The following is a 6,000-nucleotide window of genomic DNA, read 5'->3' on the forward strand; positions in this document are numbered from 1 at the left end:
GTAACACATTCCAGTGCTTCACCACTCTCCTAGTGAAATAGTTTTTCCTAATATTCAACCTCCACCTCTCCCTCTGTAACTTTAGACCACAGCTCCTTGTTCTGCTGTTAGTCGCTACTGAGAACAACCTTTCTCCATCCTCTTTAGAGCCCCACTTCAGGAAGTTGAAGATTGCTATCAAATCACCCCTCACTCTTTTCTTCTGCAAACTAAATAACCCCAAATTCCTTAGTGTCTCCTCATAGGCCATGCGCTCCAGCCCCCTAATCATTTTTGTTGCCCTCCACTGAACCTGCTCCAATTCATCCACATCCTTTATATACTGGGGGGCCCAGCACTGCATGCAATACTCCAGATGTGGCCTCACCAGTGCCAAATAGAGGGGAATAATACATTCTCTAGATCTGCTGGAAATACTCCTCCTAATGCACCGCAATATGCCATTAGCCTTCTTGGCGACAAGGGCACACTGTTGACATGCTTAAGATTAGGAATGCAGTTACGTTCTTGGCTGGCCTGGGATCTAAGCAGTTACTTGTTCATTTGATATGCACATCTTATAAGTGATTCATCTACAACAAACCCACATGTCCGCCAGCGGCCATTTTCTTTCTCTCCTACACCCAGTTTCAAACTCATACAATTTATTTCTCAAGAGGCTTGTCTACACTTGCCTCCAACTTCAAAGAGGGCATGTTAATCAGGGCAACAGGCGATTACTAATGAAGTGCTGCTGTGAATATACTGTACACATGCTGGCACTTCGAAGTTTGAAGCTTCGAAGTTGCCACAGGGGAGAATTAGCCTAATGAAGTGCTGCGTATTCACCACAGCACTTCATTAGTAATCTCCCATTGTGCTGATTAACACGCCCCCTTTGGAGTTGGGGGCAAGTGTAGACCCAGCCAAGGTAAATGGAAAAGCTTTGGGGGAGAGAGAGGAGGCAATATGTCAGCATTCTTGTCTGATGTACTAACCAAGAGACAAAAAATAGGGCGGAAGTAAAAGGATAAATGGAGAGGGTGGATGTGCAAATGTAACAGTGTGAAGGACATTTTAAATTCATATCTCCTTGTAGTCTTGAAGGGGTGGGGGGGATGTTTTTTGTCTCCATTTTATTTCCACTCCATCATACGGAAGATTTATTCCAAAAGCATTTGGCAGCAGTCAGACAAGCTATTTCCTAACCCTCAAAATAACTCTTGTTTTGAACATTTCCCAAACTCTTAAATGTATCTGCCTGTATGTATATTTTTCATGGAAAACAATTTGTAGTTACCATAAATAGCTTCTGATGGTTGCTGGAACCCTGCATTTAATAGCAATGTCGAGGCTTGCCTTCTAACCCATTTTGGAGAACCCTCTCTATTAGCAAAGGAGAGGACATACCATTGAACTGTTCTGGAGATACTTTAATCCACTCCTCAGCTATTAGAGTGGCACAAAGTAGATAATGGCAAGTGACTGACAGCCTACTGCTATTATATCTGAGAGGTTTATTTTCAAAATCTAATATTAGCCCTTTTCTTTGTCCTCCTTTTAGTATTTGGAATTACAAGAGTCAATCCACCCCAGAACATCTGCATAGCAATTGGCCCAGGCTTCGTTGCGGAAAGAAAGATAGCAGATTGAATGAACAAATTCAGAAATGCAAAACTGATAAACAGAATAAACGGAATTATCATATTTCCTTGAACGGGAGTATAACATGCCTAAAGATACAACTTCCTAACAGATGAGAAGAGTGTGATGATTTAAATAAGTTTACAGTGCAACATTTAAATACTCACAGTCTCCGCTATCTAGCAAGTGAGACCCAAAAGCTAATTAGAGAAAGCTTCTCAAGGCTTAGGTTGACTTCTTGGTAGCCACCCATCTACTCAAAGGTTCCTGACTCATGTTGCTTATTGAAAGCAATGAGAGTATCAGTTTTATCTATTTTGTTGAAAATTATTAAACAAAATAAAAATACATTGTCCAAACTTATCTATTACTAATATGTAATAAAGAAAGCAATACAATTATCAAAGCAATGCTAGAACTTCAGCCAAGGAGTCAGACAGTGATGTTTTATTGATGCAGCACTTCTTGCTAGCCTTCTTCAGATCTGGACAAATGATGGGGTAATCTTATTTAATGTCTTGACTTCCTTTCCTCAAAGTGGCCAAGTCTTGGAGATTTTGGAAAGTCAATGTTTTCTTACGTGTCTTGGTGACTCAAAAGGTGAACGTTCTCAGCTCACTTGGCTTACACTGTCATTCAATGCTTAGCTCCAAGGTCGAGGGAAAACCCAGGTAAAAGGTCTTTCATGGAGTCAAAAACCTTGGTCCAATCAGGTTTCCTCAGGTTTGAATTAGATCATCCTTAAATCGCATAAATTTTGTGAAAAGTCCTATCAAGGCCAACAATTTTATGAAAAAAATGTTATTAGATACCACAAAGACTGTAAATCTGTGCCCTCTCCAAAAATAAAGAAAAGCAGGTACAGGAGACAACTTTTGAAGTCGCTGGTTTGGTCATATCCAAGTGGAAAGGTCTTTAGATGGTACTGGGTCACCAGTTTAAGGAAGGTTGAGCACAAAAGTCCTATAAAAATAGTTGATTGCGAGGGTTCTTTTTCCACATTCAACGTTCATCTACCAAGAAACTTAAAATACATTTGAATAATTTATGATTAATCACATCATCCTCCTCACAAACAAAACAATTTATAGTAATCTTTCTATTTTCAAACTAGCCTATAAATCAAACCGCTTATTTTTGGAATCTTAATCTTGTGACAGAAAGTTACTTTAAAAACTCTTAGGATGGAACCTATTTAAGGAAAAAAACTTTAGACATTTCCACAAGTCCTGCAGTCATGTACACACACACTGTTGCTCTTATAATGCCTACTATGGGCTGTCTCATAAAAAATTGCTATACTGCAACTGCAAGTTGATTGCTCAATGGTTAGAGCATTGGCCCTGTAAACTCAGGGTTGTGAACTCAGTCTTTTAAGGGGAGCGTTTCAAGAGTCTGGTGCAGGTTAAGTTAAACAAAAATTCTGTTGGGGTGGTGATTGGTCCCTCTGTGGGTGCATAGGACTGGACTCCATGGCCTTCTTGAGGTCCCTTCCAGCTCTTTGAGATATATATCAGTTACATCAGTGCTGACTTCTGTGGATTACATTTTCAGCAGTATTGTCATTTTGCTTTCTAATCCAGGCTGCCAGGTGTGCTTCTTAATTAATCAGACATAGTTCCTCAAGGAACTTGTCTTCTTTAAAATATTTGCTTAGTTATTTCAGAGCTGCCAATACAAAGCGTGTAAAATCAATTTCAGAATATAAGTCATGTGCTTCTCTTAATTTACCTTTATCATGAAGATTTACCACCAGTTGTCCAGAATTTTTTGTGTGACAGGAATGCCAAATAAAAGTGCCCACAAATCAGACACAGTAGTCAGTATTCATTAACAGCACCTGCCATTCATTTATGAGTTCAAGATTACTTATTCTCCTTAGATCACTTTACAGGCTATCTTGCAGACAAGCCCCTACCACCACATGAAGCAGGGATGGGTCCCACCCAATATGAACACTAATCTAAGTAGAGTAATGGACAGACTTTAATCTCCAAAGTATAATTTGCAATTTTTTGTCAGCATAAACCAACATGGAAACATAACCTGCCAGTAAGAAAATTGTGAACATAGCTGAAATGTTTGGAAAGCTCAATGGCATCATAAAATGTAAACTACTTTGCCTTATCCGATCTGGACCAAATTAAGTCATGGCATAAGCTTCACTGGAGGTGCATCACAGTGGACTCTCTCTTTCACATAGACCTGAGTCTAGTTTTATTGGAAAGAATATGAGTAATCCCATTGACTTTATTGGAACTCACATGATTAAAGTTAGGCATGTTCTTAAGTGCTTTGTTGAATCGGAGCTATGTGAGATATTTAATCTTCATATTTGTTGTTAAATATATAGAGCAGTTGAGACCATCAGCCTGAAAAAACTATTTTTTATTTTCATTTCTGAAAGATACTAGCAAGCAAGAGCAGCTAGATGTCTCACTAGAACAAACTCTGAGGACCTTTTCCCTTTGCTTTAAGTGTGCCAACAAAGATCACGTTAATTTACTAGCTAGAGTCTTTCCAGCTCACAGCTTCAAACTTAAGAACACTTCTCAGTGAACTCCAACAAAAATAACAGAGAGATAGGTCTGACTGTGTTGTCAACATGTTGCAAATTTAGTAGCACTTTCCTTTTTACAGGTAGGTTATTCTGAGAAGCATATTGGAATGCTTCAGTTAAAAGTAAGTGACTATTAGGGCACACAGAAATGATTTGTCTGGTTGCTGCTGAATGCACTGTGCAATTTATAACACCATAAGATGAAAATAGTTTGAAAAGGAGAGTAGTTGTTATGTTCTAATAAAGTCATTCAATCACTGTTCGTCTCAGAGACCCTGATCAAAAGCCCATTGAGTCAATGGGGATCTTTTGATTTCCTTAGGCCCTGGATCATAGGCATTACCTATGTTGTGTTATTTCTTTAGACATTAGCTTCCTTGATTACAATGACCATCAGAAGAATGGAAACCAAAATTATTGCAGTGAGAAGAGTGCCAAGCATATATACCAAGAGTGTGTTGTGTTGGTGATGGTCGTGGTGGTGTGGGATTTATTTATTTTTCTTTCCTTTTTTGAAGAGACAAATAGTAAAACAATTTCAGATATTTTCACAGGACACAAAAGTCCCCAAGCTCTTGATGGTGAATGCATCTGCCCTGAGCCACAGGCCTGTGTGAAAAATCTCAGATACCACTTTGTGGTAATGCTTTGTAATAGCATGACAATTTATAACAAAGTAAGCTTGAGTGCCAAATCCATAGTTAAATAAGTAATTAAGTTGCCTTATTTATAAAAAATGCTCACTCCATCATGCCTCCCATGAGGGATAGTTTACTGAAGTCAATGGGGAGCTGCAGGTATAAAATAAGTGCCTTTGAAACTCAAGTTTCAGAGGGGTAGCTCTATTAATCTGTTTCAGCAAAAATAATGAGAAATCCTGTACAATACTACCTTAAAGGCAAATACATTTATTTGGGGTTAAATTTTAGTTGGCTTGAACCAACTTTGTCAGATGCATGAAAATCCAAATAACTAATTAGATCCCTAAATATGGATTTAAAGAGCTATGAGGAAAGTAATCTGTGATTGAGAATGTCTGTAAAATTGTCAGATTTTCAAGATGGTATTCAGATCTTCACTTTAGTAAGGCTCGGTATGTTGGGTACTTGAGAAGACAGAGGAGCAGGTCCTGAACACAGTACAAATAAGATTGTTAAAATGGACGTTTGGGGTTCAGAGGATGGACTATATTTGAAACAAAGAAGTTAGGGGTATTGTGAAGATGGTACCAATTGTAGAACAGTTCAGGGAGTTCAGGCTTACCTGGTATGGTCTTGTAAAACAAAGATTAGAATAATGTGGATGAAACAGGGCAATGAAATGAGAAGCAGAGGCTAAGGGAATGTTTGTAAGACCCCAAATTAGATGGATGGATGGATGTCATGCTGAGGAGTTTTTGAGGAACTGCTGCAAGACATATGGGAACGAAGAGGAAAGACTCAAAGAGTTCACCTACTAGAGATGGGACTAAGGCTAGAGTAAGAAGAAATATGGGTTTAGAAGAACTAACATGAGGCACACATTTTGAGATTTCTTTTGGCTTAGTTTTTAACCCCCATGTCACATAGGTGCAGTCTTGGTTATTCTATTCTCAGAGCTCACAACACAATCTATCTGCAAATTGTTTAATTTCCAGATCCATAAATAACAAGCAGTCCTGTGGCACCTTAAAGATTAACACATTTATTTACTAGGTAATGAGCTTTCACAAATAAGGCCGACTTCCTCAGATTTGGAGCAGATGAGTAGAATCCAGGGTTTATATAGCTGTGTTGGCAGGGTGGGGGAGCAGGGAGAACAGTTAAACCCCCAACTTA

The 6,000-nt window shown here is 38.8% G+C and overlaps 1 long non-coding RNA gene across 1 annotated transcript in view; it reads left to right on the plus strand.

Annotated features, from left to right (window-relative positions):
• LOC142010415 (uncharacterized) overlaps positions 1 to 2,826 on the plus strand; it is a 42,424-nt gene extending 39,598 nt beyond the window's left edge. Inside the window, exon 4 of the long non-coding RNA XR_012644796.1 lies at positions 1,544 to 2,826. This is a non-coding gene — a long non-coding RNA (uncharacterized LOC142010415). The remainder of the gene's footprint in view (positions 1 to 1,543) is intronic.
• Positions 2,827 to 6,000: the final 3,174 nt, after the last annotated feature.

The sequence above is a fragment of the Carettochelys insculpta genome, chromosome 3, assembly GCF_033958435.1.
Source record: "Carettochelys insculpta isolate YL-2023 chromosome 3, ASM3395843v1, whole genome shotgun sequence".
NCBI lineage: Eukaryota > Metazoa > Chordata > Testudines > Carettochelyidae > Carettochelys > Carettochelys insculpta.